Source organism: Pinus tabuliformis, chromosome 1_1 (genome assembly GCF_031772625.1).
Source record: "Pinus tabuliformis cultivar Carrire ecotype Pingquan chromosome 1_1, CPIR1, whole genome shotgun sequence".
Classification (NCBI taxonomy): domain Eukaryota; kingdom Viridiplantae; phylum Streptophyta; class Pinopsida; order Pinales; family Pinaceae; genus Pinus; species Pinus tabuliformis.
The window spans coordinates 910,349,897-910,372,918 of record NC_142297.1 but is presented as its reverse complement, the minus strand read 5'-3'; the positions used below and the strand labels follow the sequence as shown (position 1 = coordinate 910,372,918).

Below are 23,022 nucleotides of genomic sequence, written 5' to 3'. Positions count from 1 at the left end.
TTTTGCTAAAATAGAGTACATTTACACTAAAACATCTTGCGCTTGAACTAGTGCCTCTTTGGATGATGAAACTGTCCTGGATTTGAAACATAGACCTATAAAATGACTACTGTGGATAATTCTCCAGAATATTTGCATTCTGAAAACATTTAGCACTTAATACTTCTGCGGCAGCCATGTCATTGCTGCAATCACTAACTACACTCGCAGCATTAGTAATGTAATCTAGATGCACCATAACTCACTAGCTTTTCAACTGCTTTTACAGTAGACATGCCATCACTCTCATCATTACCCACCTGCCAAGAACGATCCTTTTTCCTTTGAGTTTTCTTATGCATCTTATGTGGAGCATGCATTTTTTTCCTGCTTTCCCCTTTTCCAGGAGGAGCAGCCTGTATGCCATTTGCAGAATCAAATGAATCAAGGTCATGTAGGACACCCTCTAGACTTGAGCTGCCCATGACACTTAGAAGCTTCCCTTTTGTTTCCACTCCTTTACTTGCAGTCAAATAAACTTGGCTGTCAAGGTCCGATCCTCCCTCTTCTTTCGCAGAAGAAGCAGAGGATCCTAGTTCATCACTGTGGAGCTCCAAAACTGCCTCCTCTGCTCTCATTCTACAGTCTTCTGTTTGCAGTGTTGGAGAGGTGGAACTAGTCTCTTCACCTTCACCGATGTATGCTTCCTCTGGTGGTAATTCAAAGTGAGGTAACTTCCCATCTATGTAGTCCTTCAGAATTTGACGGGGCAACATATCCCCGGGACTGCGAATATGTCCTCAGCAACTCAAATGCCGCAGGAGGCCTGTCCTGTGGTTCATATGGTTTAGGTTTAGGTAAAGATATTTTGTAAATATTCTCAAAATTACTTCTAGGAACCCGATCAGCTACAACTTGTATTGCACCCCTGTGATCAGTCAACCGATCAATAGGTAACACACCCGAAGAAACCATTTCATGTATGGAGCTTGAAAAGCTGGGAAAAACTAGACCAGGACAGTTACACAACATGAGCCTATCAGAAATTATAAGTGTCTGAAAATGCTTGGTCTTTCCAGGTGTTGATGTGACACCAGTTTTCTTCTGTCCAACCAATGCATTTATTGTGGAACTTTTACCCACATTAGGATAGCCAACAAACCCTACAACCACGCGCCTAGGACCAGAATCGAGCACCTTGAGGTTACTAATCAATACATCACTCTCACTGTAAGCTGAATCAAAATTTGAAGATTGATTCAAAATTTGCTGACCCTGCTTATTGGTTTCAGTCGAAGCTTTCCTGATTACTGAAATTACTTCTGCCTCTTTTTGCAAGCGGCTCAAAAGCTCTTCTCGACCATAAATTCCGATGTCCTCAGCAGAAATATCAAACTTGTGCAACTCCTCTGGATTGACTAAACTTTCTGAAAGGCTCGTATGATATTTATCCTCTAAAGCTGCTGAAGCAGCTTTAGCAAACCATAATAGATACAAAATTCCTTATGAACAGAAATATTTTGCCCATTTTTGTCTGATATGAACTGGTAAAAGATCTGCTTTATTGGCAAGCAACATTGTCCTCTTGTGAATATCAATTTCTCGTACATATGCCTCTAAATCATAGCAACGGTAAAACAACGGATTGCGGGCATCCACCACTGTAACAACTAGATCACTTCTTTCAAGCACTCGCCAAAGCTGCCTCCATATTTCGATATTTTTTCTTTAAAGGGAGTCAAAACAAGTTTTTTTTATTCTCCTCCACCCTGGCAAGATTTCTGCGCCAATTCAAAAATGATTGTCTTTCTCTAGCATCAAGTTCTTCTGTAGGCATCTCAGCATGCCACAGTGGCCTTCTAGGTATTTGGACTGTCTTTATACAGTGCCTCTTCTGCTTTCTGCTGTTCCTTTCTCTCACTCGGAGTCAACCCATTATTTGATGAATTCAAATCAAGGCTGATAAGGAAGTTTGACTCTGGATTTTGCGCGGAGAATAGGCGGCCGGCCTCCTGACCAGGATACTGAAATTTCAAAGTAGCCTTATGCACTTGTGCAATACTGCCAGAAGCAACGGGCTCCTCTTCAAAGTTCTCAAAAACTTCATCAATTCTACGACCAAAAACCCTTTCAATAGTTTCCTGTGTGTATGAAAATTTATGTGCCGGTGCCTTTGTGTACAGTTTTGCGAGCTCTTTGCACAAGTCTCTGGGGAAATGATCTGGATAAAATGATTTAATGCACCATTCACATTTTTCTTTTGCAGGCATCAAATGCTTTCTATGCTCTATCTCAACACTGGAATAAGTAGTCAAAACATAATCATATTGAGAAAACTCGGCCACATCTTCACATCTATTTGCGCCATGATGAAGCAACTTTAGTGCTTCCTTCAGCAGTGAACCGAGCAATCTCGTTCCTTCATTGAATAACATCTACCATGGGACAAACAACAAGGGTGCCTTTAACCTAAGGTAGTACCTTGCAATCACTAAAACTGTCACCTTCAGATTCAGAACTGATGACAAGCATACACGCAGGAACTTGAGAGCATGCCTCCTGTAAAGTGCATCCACCCCAGAGCTATTTTGCATGACAGCTGCTATGGATTCAAACAAATCCCCAGTTTCGTAGCGCGCTACGAAATCACCTAAACAGGTAGCGCTGCAAAACTGCTAAAAAGGATTCATGCGCTGCGAAAACACCTTGTCCTTAAGCTAGGCTAAAACTTTTTGGCAACAAAATTTTCAGTGATAACAGTGGCTCCACTTGGGATAGTGTGCCCTTGTGGTACACTAAGAACCTGCAGTTCCAGTGCCTTATCCATTTTGACAAACTGAAATTTGCTCGACAATCATCCCCTTCAAGCTTCTGGGGCCTTCACCTCGGGCTTAAGCTTGATGATGACTGCAGGAGAAAGAAAACTACATCTACTGAAAAAAGAAATGCTCAGTCAACCTTGAGCTTATTTGTATTCACCTACCTACCTACCCTAACAATTTCAAACTTTTTTCTGCTCAATCAATATGAAATTTCCAATGTAGCCAATCCTTTGTTTTATCTGATCTTTGACCTCTTTGACTGCATCGGAGTTCAGAGCCAATATGATAGTGTGATGACCGCTGCCACTGGAATTGTCTCTGATCTTTATAGGAAAACTGAAAAACTTGAGAGTAAAACTCTTCCATGTAATCAGCTACAGGATCCCAGAATACATGATCAGCTTGTTTTTCCTTGTAACTTTCCAGCTGTGCAAACTGATCTTCAACCACAGTGTTCAGTTCCTCAATCGTGAAAGAGAAAGGAACCAGCATTGTCTCCTTGCGTTCTGCCATAGAAAACTTCTGAGAATAATGATCGTGATCATGAAAACTGTATGCATGAATTTGTCCTTCTAAACCTTCAATTTCTTTTTCAAGGTCCTCAGCAAATTCATCCAAAAATCTCATCCTATCCTCTGCCTTGCAGTCAAAGGATTTTAGATATGAGGATAAGGACAAAGAAAAAGATTCATTTGTTTCTTCTTTACTATGATCATCATTCCATTGTTTGAAACCCTCAACTGAAGGAGAGTTTACCACCACCTCTGACCTATCTATCCATTCCTCCAAAAACATAAGCCATAAGTCTTGAAATGACTTAACGGATTTGATAGGAAAACTTTCAATCCATTGTTTGCATTTCCCTTGAAGTGAATCATAGAATAACATAATGCAAACATCCTCATGTTTAACTCTAAGAAGCTCAGCAAAATGACAGAAATCTGAGATATGCTTCAGAGTTAAACTCAAATCTTCTCCATTAAATTTGGGACCATTCCTTAGAAAATATGCATCCTTGGGAAAATGATTTGGGAAACCATGAATTCCTGAAAAATCTATGCATGCATACCTTGAACTAAGAATGGTAGCTTCTAGGTCCTTCATAACTCCAGTGGAATCACCATGAATGTATGAATTTTGAATTATTCAACAATGGAGTCGCCAAGGTAGATTTGCAGCCTCAAAAACCTTCTGAGCTCCTGCTACCTTCAGAAGTTCAGCCTCATAATTTCGGGAAAGAATAATCTTCAGGCTCCCGGCAGACGCACCAAAATGTTATCACAAAATCATGTTCTGATGGCTGCTAATCAGTTAGACTTTATGTAACTATTTCAGACCAGACTCTTGGCTAAGGATTAGCCTCCCTAACCTGAGAGGGCTCTCTCAAAACAAACTACTGATTGTGATTAACACTAAGAGGGCTAACTCTTGAAATGAAAACTTAATAACATGCTGGTTGGACAGACAACATAAGATTTCTTCCATTGGGCTCATGGAGTCAAACACCATTTCAGTAAACCATTCAACTACTCATTCATGGAAGTCAAGGCATGTAATGTTTAAACACTCAAAACATTTTGCAAATGAACCTCAACTCATAAATATACACAGGAAATCTAAGCAACTAGGTGAATTCAGAGTGATTGTATATCTATAGAGTTGTAAAACACAAAGGATAAGACAAAGCCAGATACATCTTGAGCATTTGAACAAAGTATGAATCTTGAGAAGAAAAAGTAGTCTATTATATTACTGCAACAAGTCTTTTACATAAGCCAATATAAAACTCTGTTTTTTCGATAACATCCAACCCTCATTACATCAGAGTTTTCACTATATATAGGAAAACAAACTAACTACTTTGAGTCTCCTCCTCCAGCATGAGGGGAGCTCGATGACTTATCATTAACTACCCTTATCTATTTTAAACAGACTCATTAAATACACAAAGTGTTGAGCTGTAATTACAAAGAGTCCTAATCAAACTAAAACTCTAACTTCATCTCCTCGTAGCATGATTCTTTTCTTGATCTTTGAAAGCTGTCTTCTGTTGGTTAGGCTGAGATGACTGAGCTCCAGGTGCAAGGAACGTTGACTTTGGATACCTGAAGGTGCTGATGGATCATTTATCATTAGGATCAAAACCCCTATTTTTATGGTCCCTGTCTCCTACCATCCTCCGAAAATTAAGCAACATGTCCCAGCTCCTTTAATATCCCAAAACCTACGAGCCTCACCATACTTCAAATGCGTTGTTAGCTTCATGGATAGCCAGGTGTATGAACCAAAAAGATACTCCTCGTATGCCATTCTGCTAAACCCTAACTTGTCATAAAGTAGCTTTACACAAGTTTAACTTGAGACAAAAATTTTACTTTTACCAAAAGGTCCACCTGTCATTCTCTGAATAGCCAGGATAGCCTTGAGTGATATCTCTTTCATTACTTTGGCGTTTCCTTCAAAAATCTGCTGACCTCACCATTAAACTGCTCATCTTCCTTATAAAATAGCACCTACAGCAGTTTCGTAGCACGCTACGAAACTGCTGTTTTTGCTAAAACAGAGTACATTTACACTAAAACATCTTGCGCTTGAACTAGTGCCTCTTTGGATGATGAAACTGTCCTGGATTTGAAACATAGACCTATAAAATGACTACTGTGGATAATTCTCCAGAAGATTTGCATTCTGAAAACATTTAGCACTTAATACTTCTGCGGCAGCCATGTCATTGCTGCAATCACTAACTACACTCGCAGCATTAGTAATGTAATCTAGATGCACCATAACTCACTAGCTTTTCAACTGCTTTTACAGCAGACATGCCATCACTCTCATCATTACCCACCTGCCAAGAACGATCCTTTTTCCTTTGAGTTTTCTTATGCATCTTATGTGGAGCATGCATTTTTTTCCTGTTTTCCCCTTTTCCAGGAGGAGCAGCCTGTATGCCATTTGCAGAATCAAATGAATCAAGGTCATGTAGGACACCCTCTAGACTTGAGCTGCCCATGACACTTAGAAGCTTCCCTTTTGTTTCCACTCCTTTACTTGCAGTCGAATAAACTTGGCTGTCAAGGTCCGATCCTCCCTCTTCTTTCGCAGAAGAAGCAGAGGATCCTAGTTCATCACTGTGGAGCTCCAAAACTGCCTCCTCTGCTCTCATTCTACAGTCTTCTGTTTGCAGTGTTGGAGAGGTGGAACTAGTCTCTTCACCTTCACAGGTGTATGCTTCCTCTGGTGGTAATTCAAAGTGAGGTAACTTCCCATCTATGTAGTCCTTCAGAATTTGACGGGCCAACATATCCCCGGGACTGCGAATATGTCCTTAGCAACTCAAATGCCGCAGGAGGCCTGTCCTGTGGTTCATATGGTTTAGGTTTAGGTAAAGATATTTTGTAAATATTCTCAAAATTACTTCTAGGAACCCGATCAGCTACAACTTGTATTGCACCCTGTGATTAGTCAACCGATCAATAGGTAACACACCCGAAGAAACCATTTCATGTCTGGAGCTTGAAAAGCTGGGAAAAACTAGACCAGGATAGATACACAACATGAGCCTATCAGAAATTATAAGTGTCTGAAAATGCTTGGTCTTTCCAGGTGTTGATGTGACACCAGTTTTCTTCTGTCCAACCAATGCATTTATTGTGGAACTTTTACCCACATTAGGATAGCCAACAAACCCTACAACCACGCGCCTAGGACCAGAATCGAGCACCTTGAGGTTACTAATCAATACATCACTCTCACTGTAAGCTGAATCAAAATTTGAAGATTGATTCAAAATTTGCTGACCCTGCTTATTGGTTTCAGTCGAAGCTTTCCTGATTGCTGAAATTACTTCTGCCTCTTTTTGCAAGCAGCTCAAAAGCTCTTCTCGACCATAAATTCCGATGTCCTCAGCAGAAATATCAAACTTGTGCAACTCCTCTGGATTGACTAAACTTTCTGAAAGGCTCGTATGATCTTTATCCTCTAAAGCTGCTGAAGCAGCTTTAGCAGTCCAGAATAGATACAAAATTCCTTATGAACAGAAATATTTTGCCCATTTTTGTCTGATATGAACTGGTAAAAGATCTGCTTTACTGACAAGCAACATTGTCCTCTTGTGAATATCAATTTCTCGTACATATGCCTCTAAATCACAGCAACGGTAAAACAACGGATTGCGGGCATCCACCACTTTAACAACTAGATCACTTCTTTCAAGCACTCGCCAAAGCTACCTCCATATTTCGATATTTTTTCTTTAAAGGGAGTCAAAACAAGTTTTTTTTATTCTCCTCCACCCTGGCAAGATTTCTGCGCCAATTCAAAAATGATTGTCTTTCTCTAGCATCAAGTTCTTCTGTAGGCATCTCAGCATGCCACGGTGGCCTTCTAGGTATTTGGATACTGTCTTTATACAGTGCCTCTTCTGCTTTCTGCTGTTCCTTTCTCTCGCTCGGAGTCAACCCATTATTTGATGAATTCAAATCAAGGCTGATAAGGAAGTTTGACTCTGGATTTTGCGCGGAGAATAGGCGGCCGGCCTCCTGACCAGGATACTGAAATTTCAAAGTAGCCTTATGCACTTGTGCAATACTGCCAGAAGCAACGGGCTCCTCTTCAAAGTTCTCAAAAACTTCATCAATTCTACGACCAAAAACCCTTTCAATAGTTTCCTGTGTGTATGAAAATTTATGTGCCGGTGCCTTTGTGTACAGTTTTGCGAGCTCTTTGCACAAGTCTCTGGGGAAAAGATCTTGATAAAATGATTTAATGCACCATTGACATTTTTCTTTTGCAGGCATCAAATGCTTTCTATGCTTTATCTCAACACTGGAATAAGTAGTCAAAACATAATCATATTGAGAAAACTCGGCCACATCTTCACATCTATTTGCGCCATGATGAAGCAACTTTAGTGCTTCCTTCAGCAGTGAACCGAGCAATCTCGTTCCTTCATTGAATAACAGCTACCATGGGACAAACAACAAGGGTGCCTTTAACCTGAGGTAGTACCTTGCAATCACTAAAACTGTCACCTTCAGATTCAGAACTGATGACAAGCATACACGCAAGAACTTGAGAGCATGCCTCCTGTAAAGTGCATCCACCCGAGAGCTATTTTGCATGACAGCTGCTATGGATTCGAACAAATCCCCAGTTTCGTAGCACGCTAGGAAATCACCTAAATAGGTAGCGCTACAAAACTTCTAAAAAGGATTCATGCGCTGCGAAAACACCTTGTCCTTAAGCTAGGCTAAAAATTTTTGGCAACAAAATTTTCAGTGATAACAGTGGCTCCACTTGGGATAGTGTGCCCTTGTGGTACACTAAGAACCTGCAGTTCTAGTGCCTTATCCATTTTGACAAACTGAAATTTGCTCGACAATCATCCCCTTCAAGCTTCTGGGGCCTTCACCTCGGGCTTAAGCTTGATGATGACTGCAGGAGAAAGAAAACTACATCTACTGAAAAAAGAAATGCTCAGTCAACCTTGAGCTTATTTGTATTCACCTACCTACCTACCCTAACAATTTCAAACTTTTTTCTGCTCAATCAATATGAAATTTCCAATGTAGCCAATCCTTTGTTTTATCTGATCTTTGACCTCTTTGACTGCATCGGAGTTCAGAGCCAATATGATAGTGTGATGACCGCTGCCACTGGAATTGTCTCTGATCTTTATAGGAAAACTGAAAAACTTGAGAGTAAAACTCTTCCATGTAATCAGCTACAGGATCCCAGAATACATGATCAGCTTGTTTTTCCTTGTAACTTTCCAGCTGTGCAAACTGATCTTCAACCACAGTGTTCAGTTCCTCAATCGTGAAAGAGAAAGGAACCAACATTGTCTCCTTGCGTTCTGCCATAGAAAACTTCTGAGAATAATGATCGTGATCATGAAAACTGTATGCCTGAATTTGTCCTTCTAAACCTTCAATTTCTTTTTCAAGGTCCTCAGCAAATTCATCCAAAAATCTCATCCTATCCTCTACCTTGCAGTCAAAGGATTTTAGATATGAGGATAAGGACAAAGAAAAAGATTCATTTGTTTCTTCTTTACTATGATCATCATTCCATTGTTTGAAACCCTCAACTGAAGGAGAGTTTACCACCACCTCTGACCTATCTATCCATTCCTCCAAAAACATAAGCCATAAGTCTTGAAATGACTTAACGAATTTGATAGGAAAACTTTCAATCCATTGTTTGCATTTCCCTTGAAGTGAATCATAGAATAACATAATGCAAACATTCTCATGTTTAACTCTAAGAAGCTCAGCAAAATGACAGAAATCTGAGATATGCTTCAGAGTTAAACTCAAATCTTCTCCATTAAATTTGGGACCATTCCTTAGAAAATATGCATCCTTGGGAAAATGATTTGGGAAACCATGAATTCCTGAAAAATATATGCATGCATACCTTGAACTAAGAATGGTAGCTTCTGGGTCCTTCATAACTCCAGTGGAATCACCATGAATGTATGAATTTTGAATTATTCAACAATGGAGTCGCCAAGGTAGATTTGCAGCCTCAAAAACCTTCTGAGCTCCTGCTACCTTCAGAAGTTCAGCATCATAATTTCGGGAAAGAATAATCTTCAGGCTCCCGACAGACGCACCAAAATGTTATCACAAAATCATGTTCTGATGGCTGCTAATCAGTTAGACTTTATTTAACTATTTCAGACCAGACTCTTGGCTAAGGATTAGCCTCCCTAACCTGAGAGGGCTCTCTCAAAACAAACTATTGATTGTGATTAACACTAAGAGGGCTAACTCTTGAAATGAAAACTTAATAACATGCTGGTTGGACAGACAACATAAGATTTCTTCCATTGGGCTCATGGAGTCAAACACCATTTCAGTAAACCATTCAACTACTCATTCATGGAAGTCAAGGCATGTAATGTTTAAACACTCAAAACATTTTGCAAATGAACCTCAACTCATAAATATACACAGGAAATCTGAGCAACTAGGTGAATTCAGAGTGATTGTGTATCTATAGAGTTGTAAAACGCAAAGGATAAGACAAAGCCAGATACATCTTGAGCATTTGAACAAAGTATGAATCTTGAGAAGAAAAAGTAGTCTATTATATTACTGCAACAAGTCTTTTACATAAGCCAATATAAAACTCTGTTTTTTCGATAACATCCAACCCTCATTACATCAGAGTTTTCACTATATATAGGAAAACAAACTAACTACTTTGAGTCTCCTCCTCCAGCATGAGGGGAGCTCGATGACTTATCATTAACTACCCTTATCTATTTTAAACAGACTCATTAAATACACAAAGTGTTGAGCTGTAATTACAAAGAGTCCTAATCAAACTAAAACTCTAACTTCATCTCCTCGTAGCATGATTCTTTTCTTGATCTTTGACAGCTGTCTTTTGTTGGTTAGGCTGAGATGACTGAGCTCCAGGTGCAAGGAACGCTGACTTTGGATACCTGAAGGTGCTGATGGATCATTTATCATTAGGATCAAAACCCCTATTTTTATGGTCCCTGTCTCCTACCATCCTCCGAAAATTAAGCAACATGTCCCAGCTCCTTTAATATCCCAAAACCTACGAGCCTCACCATACTTCAAATGCGTTGGAAGCTTCATGGATAGCCAGGTGTATGAACCAAAAAGATACTCCTCGTATGCCATTCTGCTAAACCCTAACTTGTCATAAAGTAGCTTTACACAAGTTTAACTTGAGACAAAAATTTTACTTTTACCAAAAGGTCCACCTGTCATTCTCTGAATAGCCAGGATAGCCTTGAGTGATATCTCTTTTATTACTTTGGCGTTTCCTTCAAAAATCTGCTGACCTCACCATTAAACTGCTCATCTTCCTTATAAAACAGCACCTACAGCAGTTTCGTAGCGCACTACGAAACTGCTGTTTTTGCTAAAACAGAGTACATTTACACTAAAACATCTTGCGCTTGAACTAGTGCCTCTTTGGATGATGAAACTGTCCTGGATTTGAAACATAGACCTATAAAATGACTAGTGTGGATAATTCTCCAAAAGATTTGCATTCTGAAAACATTTAGCACTTAATACTTCTGCGGCAGCCATGTCATTGCTGCAATCACTAACTACACTCGCAACATTAGTAATGTAATCTATATGCACCATAACTCACTAGCTTTTCAACTGCTTTTACAGTAGACATGCCATCACTCTCATCATTACCCACCTGCCAAGAACGATCCTTTTTCCTTTGAGTTTTCTTATGCATCTTATGTGGAGCATGCATTTTTTTCCTGTTTTCGCCTTTTCCAGGAGGAGCAGCCTGTATGCCATTTGCAGAATCAAATGAATCAAGGTCATGTAGGACACCCTCTAGACTTGAGCTGCCCATGACACTTAGAAGCTTCCCTTTGGTTTCCACTCCTTTACTTGCAGTCGAATAAACTTGGCTGTCAAGGTCCGATCCTCCCTCTTCTTTCGCAGAAGAAGCAGAGGATCCTAGTTCATCACTGTGGAGCTCCAAAACTCCCTCCTCTGCTCTCATTCTACAGTCTTTTGTTTGCAGTGTTGGAGAGGTGGAACTAGTCTCTTCACCTTCACCGCTGTATGCTTCCTCTGGTGGTAATTCAAAGTGAGGTAACTTCCCATCTATGTAGTCCTTCAGAATTTGACGGGCCAACATATCCCCGGGACTGCGAATATGTCCTTAGAAACTCAAATGCCGCAGGAGGCCTGTCCTGTGGTTCATATGGTTTAGGTTTAGGTAAAGATATTTTGTAAATATTCTCAAAATTACTTCTAGGAACCCGATCAACTACAACTTGTATTGCACCCCTGTGATCAGTCAACCGATCAATAGGTAACACACCCGAAGAAACCATTTCATGTCTGGAGCTTGAAAAGCTGGGAAAAACTAGACCAGGACAGTTACACAACATGAGCCTATTAGAAATTATAAGTGTCTGAAAATGCTTGGTCTTTCCAGGTGTTGATGTGACACCAGTTTTCTTCTGTCCAACCAATGCATTTATTGTGGAACTTTTACCCACATTAGGATAGCCAACAAACCCTACAACCACGTGCCTAGGACCAGAATCGAGCACCTTGAGGTTACTAATCAATACATCACTCTCACTGTAAGCTGAATCAAAATTTGAAGATTGATTCAAAATTTTCTAACCCTGCTTATTGGTTTCAGTCGAAGCTTTCCTGATTGCTGAAATTACTTCTGCCTCTTTTTGCAAGCGGCTCAAAAGCTCTTCTCGACCATAAATTCCGATGTCCTCAGCAGAAATATCAAACTTGTGCAACTCCTCTGGATTGACTAAACTTTCTGAAAGGCTCGTATGATCTTTATCCTCTAAAGCTGCTGAAGCAGCTTTAGCAGACCAGAATAGATACAAAATTCCTTATGAACAAAAATATTTTGCCCATTTTTGTCTGATATGAACTGGTAAAAGATCTGCTTTATTGACAAGCAACATTGTCCTCTTGTGAATATCAATTTCTCGTACATATGCCTCTAAATCACAGCAACGGTAAAACAACGGATTGCGGGCATCCACCACTGTAACAACTAGATCACTTCTTTCAAGCACTCACCAAAGCTGCCTCCATATTTCGATATTTTTTCTTTAAAGGGAGTCAAAACAAGTTTTTTTTATTCTCCTCCACCCTGGCAAGATTTCTACGCCAATTCAAAAATGATTGTCTTTCTCTAGCATCAAGTTCTTCTGTAGGCATCTCAGCATGCCACGGTGGCCTTCTAGGTATTTGGATACTGTCTTTATACAGTGCCTCTTCTGCTTTCTGCTGTTCCTTTCTCTCGCTCGGAGTCAACCCATTATTTGATGAATTCAAATCAAGGCTGATAAGGAAGTTTGACTCTGGATTTTGCGCGGACAATAGGCGGCCGGCCTCCTGACCAGGATACTGAAATTTCAAAGTAGCCTTATGCACTTGTGCAATACTGCCAGAAGCAACGGGCTCCTCTTCAAAATTCTCAAAAACTTCATCAATTCTACGACCAAAAACCCTTTCAATAGTTTCCTGTGTGTATGAAAATTTATGTGCCGGTGCCTTTGTGTACAGTTTTGCGAGCTCTTTGCACAAGTCTCTGGGGAAAGGATCTGGATAAAATGATTTAATGCACCATTGACATTTTACTTTTGCAGGCATCAAATGCTTTCTATGCTCTTTCTCAACACTGGAATAAGTAGTCAAAACATAATCATATTGAGAAAAGTCGGCCACATCTTCACATCTATTTGCGCCATGATGAAGCAACTTTAGTGCTTCCTTCAGCAGTGAACCGATCAATCTCGTTCCTTCATTGAATAATAGCTACCATGGGACAAACAACAAGGGTGCCTTTAACCTGAGGTAGTACCTTGCAATCACTAAAACTGTCACCTTCAGATTCAGAACTGATGACAAGCATACACGCAGGAACTTGAGAGCATGCCTCCTATAAAGTGCATCCACCCCAGAGCTATTTTGCATGACAGCTGCTATGGATTCGAACAAATCCCCAGTTTCGTAGCGCGCTACGAAATCACCTAAACAGGTAGCGCTGCAAAACTGCTAAAAAGGATTCATGCGCTGCGAAAACACCTTGTCCTTAAGCTAGGCTAAAAATTTTTGGCAACAAAATTTTCAGTGATAACAGATCTTATGAGCGGATGTGTTGAGACTGATCCATCCTCTTTTAGGGAAGCAGTGCAGCAACCCGTTTGGGTTGATGTTGTCGAGTACTAAGTTGTTTGTAAGGAATCAACCTAATCCTATGACCATTAATTCATCAACCTGGGGTTTGTCTTTTTGTTACAGGGTTTTCGACATTGTATATGCAAGGATAATGTTTTAAATTACAAGGGCATATGTAAGACTAATATAAATCAAGAGCTATAAGGAAATACTTTCGGAAAATGCTAAGTCTTATCAAGTTGTGGACATAAATAAATTACTATGCAGAAATCATAAAACTGTTTAAGTACTTCTTTGGAAAGACATATTAAATTCTACCAAACTAACAATCCTCAATATAATGCGTAATATAATGCGTAATTTATGAATGTATAATGCTTCTTCAAAGGAAAGTTACTCTTAAGAACTAACTACCACAATCGCTTGTGAATGTTAATAGTAAAGCATGATAATGTAAATTCACTCTCTTATAAAGTAAATCTAAATATGCACTTAGCGGGATAATGGAATCTTAAAACTCGTACAATCCTAAATATGAGCATTCATGCAACTGCATTATAAGTCTAAAGATTCATATAGCTGAATAATAAATTTTGGAATTCACACGACTAAATCCTAGATTAAGAATTCACACAGTTAAATCTTAAATCTAAGGATGCACACAAGGAACAACAAACCATTCATGTAAAAAGTAATGAAAGGTAATAATACAAGGGAGACAATAATCGTTCTAGTGACTGGGCCCACAGTCTCCGGAAGTAACTTCCTTAAATAAAATTCAATATAACATATTAAAGTTGAACCATTTGAACCTTCATTTATATAAAAAATGAATTACAAAGTGGTCTGTAAAACTTTAAAGCAATTTTGTTGTTCAATCACCTTTTACAGTCGGTGAGAATAATCAAAATCATCTCCATTTTATTGAAGTTTAATTGCATTTATATATTACAATATATTTCTAATGCTGGAATGGTAAAGCTATCCTGAGAATCGGAAGATTCTCAGGATTTCTTATTTAAACTATAAAATCTTCAAGATAACAGATCATATTTTCTCCTTGACTGTCCCGTGCACATAGGCGCAAATCCAGAATTGGCATGCCATGATTAGCCCAATGGTCATTCCATAACTTGGTGTCTCTTTAGCCATTCAATGGAACTAATTCTTTTTATCAAATATCTCATGTACAAAAATTAACTCAAATTCTAAATTTATGATATCTTAAGTATTCAATTTAATTCATTAACAAGTTAGAATACTAAGATATTATTATCTACTTTCTAGAGCTTCTATCTCTCAAATTATTGTAAATTGAACTTAAAGAACTTGAAAAATGAATTATTAACTAAAGAAACAAAGGGAAGAAGCATACCAATTCCATGGCTCAACATCACTCCCCAGCTTACCTTTTTGCATGTCCTCATGCAAATAGATGATTAACATGTAGGAGTGTCAAAGAGTAGGTTGGGTAGGGCTTTTCACCATAATGCCGAAACCCATTTCTCTTTTGGATTTCCTTGAAGGCTCTAGTATTATCTTCTTTGGAGAGTGTATATTCAGGGTTGTAATTATATGTAGGGTACCAGATGATTGGACACTTATACCTGCAACCTATCCATTTAGGTCCTTCAGACAGGACCAAATGAGCATACTCTTGCATTCTACTAACTGTTGCTTGAAAATTTCTATAATTAAATGGTTCCTTGTTTTTCACCTCATTGGTGGACATTTTCCACCTTTGTTTAGTTGCTTTGAGGGCTTCTTCTTTGATTTCTTCAAAGTATTCCAAACCAACCTAGAGAACATAATTATGGATAGGTGCAAGAGCAAGGACAACAATAGACTGTTCCATCAACTTTTTATGCTTAATGAGTGTGCACAAAGGGATTTTTGGTTCACCTCTGACCCAGAGGTCAAGACCATTTTCCCTTTTTTGGAATGTGTCATGATATTTTGACCATCTAACTTGATTATTTGAAAAAGAGATAAAAGCTTGGAATTGTTGGCATTATGATTCAAGTGTTGTCCTTGATGGCAACTCACTCAGAGGTTGGTACAGGTGCTCAGAGGTTGGTACAGGTGATGGCAACTTAATCAGAGGACAGATCTTAGTACAGCATGCCAAGAAAGTTCATACACGCAGGTTCGTTAAGCCCAAGTCACGTATACAAGCAGGTTCACTATATACCAAGTCGCGTATACGCAGGTTCTCTATATATCAAGTGGCGTGTACATGCTGGTTGGCTTCAGTAAAAGCGCGTGTATGTGGAAAACTTATCTTTGGTCCACGGCGGTTATTCCTTGGAAGTTGTGCCTATGGTTTTGGACCTTGATGTCTCGACGAACGTGTTGATCCCTAGTTTTGAAGCTGATGGTATTGGGTTACTATGGTTTTGGACCGTGGTATTGTAAAGGGCCTAAGGCTACATAAGGAGAAGATCATTAGGCAAGTGGGAGCAAGCATTGGGTGTCTGACGAAGTGAGAAGATCTGGTATTGTTGGTTATCTGTTCGGGACGCTTGGCAAGGGTCGGATCTGACAGCGAAGGTATAAGTAATTATTTCTAGATCTGCACGCGGGTTGCCTTTGGTGAAAGCGCGTATACACGCGGTTTTGGTACAGTGAAGTAGCGTATGCATAATAAGATTTGATATTTCAGGTTGCTGCTGATTCTGGTGGTTGTTGCAGAGTTCTGGGCTCTGGTTTGGGTTCTGTGTTCTTGATGACAGGGTTTCAGTGATTCAGTATTGGGTTGTTTAATGAATTATGATGCAAGTATAAGTTGATGATTGTATTACAGCAATGTTTGTTTTGTACTCTTGGATCCAGTCTGAAAATTGATGAAACATGGTCCCTGAAGGAAAGAAGGTTGTAGGGTCAGCACCTACGTACTAGTAAATGGATTGGCTAGTACAAGAGCTGAGGGGGTTGTAGCTCCCTTCCAGAAGTAGTTGGAAAACGAGAGAGGGTTGTAGCCCTCTGCAGGTTGTAGCCTGCGTACTGGTAAAGGACTGCACCAATACATTGTAAAAGAAGTTTCTTATTAAAGAAGAAAGAGACGATTTGCAGCAGGTGGTTTTCACCCACATTGGGTTTCCACCTTATATCATGGTGTTCATGTGTGTGGCTCTTGTGTGATGTTCTGTTCTGTTATACTACACCTGTTTACTGTTAAATATGCTTAATAATGTTCTGATGCATTTACTGAAGATTAAGCTAACTGAATCATAAGATCTCTGGATATACGCTAGTTGCATTAGACACAGTAGCGTGTACACGCGGGTTCACTTAATTGAAGTAGCGTATATGTTTCTGAGTATGAAATTGAGAAAGGTTTTACTGATCTGATAATATTGATTCACCCCCCCCCTCTCAGTATTATTTCCAACAATTGGTATCGGAGCAGGTCCTTCAGAGGAAGCTTGATCGCTTGAAGGAAAAGATCCATCAGAATGGCTAATCCAGAAAGAGAGGCACACATCAGGCCACCAGTCTTTGACGGGAACAATTTTACTCACTGGAAGATAAGAACCACTGCATATCTACAATCACTTGGAGCAGAAGTTTGGGGAATCGTAGAAGGAGGATACAAATTCCCATCAGCAACTCCTACAGATCCAGCAGAGAAAAAACAATATGAGCTCAATGCCAAAGATGTTACTGTCCTATTGAGTAGTTTGACTCAATCAGAATTTATGAAGATCATGCATTTCAAATCAGCTAAGGAAATATGGGACAAAATCGTTACAAGCTACGAGGGAGATGATCAGGTAAAAAGAGCAAAGCTTCAAACTCTCAGAATCCGGTATGAAACTCTTAAGATGCGTAGTAATGAAAGCATAGCTAATTATTTCCTGCGTATGGATGAGATTGTGAATTGTATGAGGGATCTGGGTGAAGAATTTGAGGAAGTTGTCTTAGTTGAAAAGGTTTTGAGATCTCTGTCTACTAAATTTGATTCTAAACTATCTGCCATAGAAGAAAAGGAGAATGTGCAGAAAATCACCATGTCACAGCTTCACGGGATCTTAACTGCTTTTGAAATGCGACAAGAGGTACCACCAGAGGCCGCATTCGAAGTGTGAGAAGAAGAAGATGAGGTAAATTTTGTCAAGAATCTTGAACGGGGAACTAGACGGTTCAAAGGTAAGCTACCTTTCAAATGTTTTCTATGTGGTAGAGTTGGTCACTATGCTGCTAGATGTCCTCATAACAAAGGAAAGATATCTGAAGAAGATGGTAGAAGCTATTATACCCATATTAAAAGTTCATTCAATGATAGTGAAGATATTAGAAGTCTCATGGCACATAAGAAGAAGAATGCTTCATCCAATAATAGCGAAGATATTAAAAGTCTCATGGCACATGAAGAGAAGAATGCAGAAACTGAAGAAGTTTCCAAATTAAAAGAACAATTGGAGACAGAAATCAGGGTAAGGGAGCAATTGCAGGATATAGTAAAGGATCAGAGTACAACTATTCAGAGACTTGAATCAAATATCCTCTCTCTAAAAGAAGATCTTAAAAAATCAAGAGAACAGAACAGAGAAGATCTTGAAGATCAAGAACATGAAGTGACCAAACTAAAGCGACAAGTAGAAGAAGGAAGAAAAGCTGAAGAAGACCTAAGGAATCAATATCTGAAAAAGGAAGAACAACATCAAGTTGAGGTAAATATCTTGAAAGGTAAAATAGAAGAAAAGGATAAGCTTTTACGATTTCAAGATAGTACTAAAGTCTTGGATGATATTCTTAATAGTCAAAGGTCTCCTGCTATCAAGACTGGTCTTGGTTTTCATGAATATGTTGAAGGTGAATCTAGTTCACAAGGTGAGGCAAGAAACTCTAATGAGAAATCTGAAATGCTCAACAAGGAACAACCAAGGAAAGAAATTCCTCAAGGAAGATCCTTTACTCCTAACTATGGACGTGATAGACGATTATTTCCTCCACTGAATAATGTTGAATGTTATGTATGTCATAATCTTGGACATGTTGCAGCCAGATGTAGAAGTAGAATGGTTCAAGAAAGATCATCACATCCCAGGTATTTCAGAGGATATTGCTTTGCCTGCAATGCATATGGACACAAAGCAATTGATTGTGATAGAAGGAACATGAAAAGTGTAAGGTGTTATACATGCAACAACTATGGGCATAAAGCAAGGGAATGCAGGAGTAGATTTCAAAATTCAAAACAAGAGGACCATACATCATCACAGTTCCAGGAACTGAAGAAGACAGAGACAGAAAGGTGTGGCATAATTCAGACAGCTGACATAACAGACACAGGGGAATCTGAAAGTGATGAAATTCAGTATTCCATCCCGCATACGCTGATATAATGAAGACAAGTCGCGTATATACATGAGTTACAGGCTGCAAAGTCGCGTATATGAAGAAAGGGCAATAGAACAGACCCAGGTTCAGTCATGGTTGGCTCAGGCTCAGGGGGAGCAGAACAGACTCAGGAAATGGTTCAGTCATGGTTGGCTCACACTCAGGGGGAGCATATACTTCAAATCATTCATTGTTGGCATTATGGTTAGAATTTGCTGATGAAACTAAATGATACATCTTGTTGGTTGATCAAAGGAATAGTATTGCAGGCTGATGCTTATGGTACAGATCTGAATGGCTGGTCTTAGAACCTGCATCTGCTCAGGGGGAGCATGGATGGATTGATACAACTTGGCATTTACAAAGGGGGAGCCAAATCAGAAACTTCAGCATGTACTCAGCGGGAGTATGGACAGCAGTATGGACAGTAAAAGGTATACCAAAGAAGAGAATATCTTGGTCCGCCCTTTGCCCTTGATGTCAAAGGGGGAGAGTGACTTAGTGTGGTGGTTGCCATCAAGTCCAAAGGGGGAGATTGTTGGCATTATGATTCAAGTGTTGTCCTTGATGGCAACTCACTCAGAGGTTGGTACAGGTGCTCAGAGGTTGGTACAGGTGATGGCAACTTAATCAGAGGACATATCTTAGTACAGCATGCCAAGAAAGTTCATACATGCAGGTTCGTTAAGCCCAAGTCACGTATACAAGCAGGTTCACTATATACCAAGTCGCGTATACGCAGGTTCTCTATATATCAAGTCGCGTGTACACGCTGGTTGGCTTCAGTAAAAGCGCGTGTATGTGGAAAACTTATCTTTGGTCCACGGCGGTTATTCCTTGGAAGTTGTGCCTATGGTTTTGGACCTTGATGTCTCGACAAACGTGTTGATCCCTAGTTTTGAAGCTGATGGTATTGGGTTACTATGGTTTTGGACCGTGGTATTGTAAAGGGCCTAAGGCTATATAAGGAGAAGATCATTAGGCAATTGGGAGCAAGCATTGGGTGTCTGACGAAGTGAGAAGATCTGGTATTGTTGGTTATCTGTTCGGGACGCTTGGCAAGGGTCGGATCTGACAGCGAAGGTATAAGTAATTATTTCTAGATCTGCACGCGGGTTGCCTTTGGTGAAAGCGCGTATACACGCGGTTTTGGTACAGTGAAGTAGCGTATGCATAATAAGATTTGATATTTCAGGTTGCTGCTGATTCTGGTGGTTGTTGCAGAGTTCTGGGCTCTGGTTTGGGTTCTGTGTTCTTGATGACAGGGTTTCAGTGATTCAGTATTGGGTTGTTTAATGAATTATGATGCAAGTATAAGTTGATGATTGTATTACAGTAATGTTTGTTTTGTACTCTTGGATCCAGTCTGAAAATTGATGAAACGTGGTCCCTGAAGGAAAGAAGGTTGTAGGGTCAGCACCTACGTACTAGTAAATGGATCAGCTAGTACAAGAGCTGAGGGGGTTGTAGCTCCCTTCCAGAAGTAGTTGGAAAACGAGAGAGGGTTGTAGCCCTCTGCAGGTTGTAGCCTACGTACTGGTAAAGGACTGCACCAGTACATTGTAAAAGAAGTTTCTTATTAAAGAAGAAAGAGACGATTTGCAGCAGGTGGTTTTCACCCACATTGGGTTTCCACCTTATATCATGGTGTTCATGTGTGTGGCTCTTGTGTGATGTTCTGTTCTGTTATACTACACCTGTTTACTGTTAAATATGCTTAATAATGTTCTGATGCATTTATTGAAGATTAAGCTAACTGAATCATAAGATCTCTGGATATACGCTAGTTGCATTAGACACAGTAGCGTGTACACGTGGGTTCACTTAATTGAAGTAGCGTATATGTTTCTGAGTATGAAATTGAGAAAGGTTTTACTGATCTGATAATACTGATTCACCCCCCCCCTCTCAGTATTATTTCCAACAGGAATTTCATATCACCCATAAAGGGACTAGGGTTTTCATCCCACTGCTCCTCTAGAAAGAAATTATGCATGTACAGTTGGCATAAAAAGTAGTTTACATGATCATTTTGTTGTTGAAAATATTAAATAAATTAGAGATAGTATTGAATTCAGAGGGTTGTCAAGATCGAACAAATTTACTTTTAAGAAATAGATATCATTCAAGTAGGAACAAAGCATAATTCTTGGCTCGGGACCTGCAAGACAAAGCATCAGAGTAAATGGAGCAAACCTCCTTGATTTGTTCCAAATATTTTTCAAGTTGTCCCTACACCATTTTTGTCTTTTTGTTTGCTGCCCTAAGTTTAGCATAGGTCTCATCTTCAATGATGGACAATGCTTTGAACTTCTATAATAAATCCTGGTGCTCCTTTAAGGGCACTACTTATCCTCGGTATCGTTTCAGGGTCTGCTATTGTTACTCTAATATTCTATTCAACACCTGGATGGTGACATCCATAATCAACAAAGTGTAGCGGGGTATTGTTTCCCTCTGTGTGGTCCTATATCTGGAAACCAAAAATTCTATTTGACTGGCTGCCTCGACTGTCATCACATTAGAACCCAAATCTGTCTATGTTTCTGCAGTAATGGTGAGGGTCTCTTCTATCTGGGTTTCTGTAGTAACAATGAGGGTCTCCTCTGTATGGGTTTCTGTAGAGGTGAGAAAATTTTTCAGTTTGGACTTCAATTATCTGAGTTTCTTGCCTTCTCTTGTGATTTTTCCTTAGCCAACTTTTAAGCTGCATCACTTTCCTTTGTAGTCTTTGATTTTATTTCTTTAGCAACCTTATCTCATGGTTGGTTTTCCTTCTTGTAATTCCAACAGGTTTTTTAGTTTGTATAGTCGAAGTGGAAGGGACGACAACAATATTTTTCAGGCTCCTCAATTTTATCTTTTTCGACTGTAGGAATAATTACAAGGCTTATAGGGCCCTTATTATATTGAAGCATGTCAATAAGGTCGTTACTCATCCTTGGATTCTCAGGAGATGGTAGAATTGTTTCTTCCGAAGGGGAGCCCGGTTCCATAAAGGTTGCAATAGATTCACCTAATTGTTCCTAGGAAGAAGGGTTCCTAGGGTCTTCAGGTGTCAAAGTTTGTTCAAGCGGAAATTATGACAAACCTGCATCTTCATCTAGTTTGAAAAATGTTCCCATGTTTCCAGTACTTGGGCTATCTCCTCCTCATGAATTTGAGGTGAATTGTCTTGATGTGCTTCCTGAACTTCAAGATACTTCTGGGATGCATTTTCCTCTATCGGTTGTTCATTAGAGTTTGTGGGATTTCTTGTTTTAACCAATCTAGCCGATATTCTACGTTTGGCAGGTAGGGATACTAGAAGAGATGTTATTATTTTCTCGGCCCTGGTCAGTTTTTGTGGAACTAACATCTGGGCTTTTTCTTGTATGACCCTCTCAACTTCTCACTGCTCAGATTCTGTAATATGTGTTTCAGATTGGGACAAAGGCTCATTATTCCCCACAAAATCATTCCAGGTCAACTGGGCTTGGTTTAATTCCCTGATAACTATCAACTTTATGAGGAAATGATGACTAACTACCAAATTCTGGTCTTTAGCTTTACCAACTCTAACAACAATCTCATGCAGGAGAGAATTTAAAAAGAAGGGTAGATTTATGGTTACCTTCTGTTTCAGTGTTGCCAACAACTTCAGATGTCATGGTCTTACTACATCATACCGACTGTCACAGGTAATGTATCTATGTACTACCTCTGCTAGCTCTTTCCATGGCTCCAAAAAGGAGGCAGGCTAATAACCTTTGCCTTTTCAAATCAATACTTCACTAGGATCCACGAACATCAACATTGCACTTTGCAACCCAATATGTCTATTGATCCACTTCTCTCCTTCCATGGAGAGGCTTGTAGCTTCTACCAAGACTTCTTCGTTAACTAGTATTTTCCTGCCTTTCACTGTTGTTACTCCATTTCTCAGGTTTTGTAGAAATTCCAGGGCGACTGAATTATCAAATCCTTGTAACCGAGAGAAGTACTTGATCCATCCTACTTGTTCTAGAATTCTCCATGCTTGTTCAGAAACCCGTAGTTGAGTTGGTTCACTCTGGATTGATCGGCGCCCCATACTTATTGTTTCTCAAACAATATTCAGAAGTTGCGTACAAAGTTTTAGCCAACAATTTGCAGAAAAAATAGCAACATTCAGCTATTATCTCAATATAACACATGCAAATAGAATTGCTGCAATGATT

General features: G+C 39.6%; 3 pseudogenes; all 3 read right to left on the bottom strand.

The window, feature by feature from the left end:
* Positions 1-212: 212 nt before the first annotated feature.
* On the bottom strand, positions 213-2,414 carry LOC149217360 (GTPase LSG1-1 pseudogene; annotated as a pseudogene).
* A 3,133-nt stretch (positions 2,415-5,547) lies between these two features.
* Positions 5,548-7,924, bottom strand: LOC149217359 (GTPase LSG1-2 pseudogene; annotated as a pseudogene).
* A 2,989-nt stretch (positions 7,925-10,913) lies between these two features.
* On the bottom strand, positions 10,914-13,276 carry LOC149217358 (GTPase LSG1-1 pseudogene; annotated as a pseudogene).
* Positions 13,277-23,022: the final 9,746 nt, after the last annotated feature.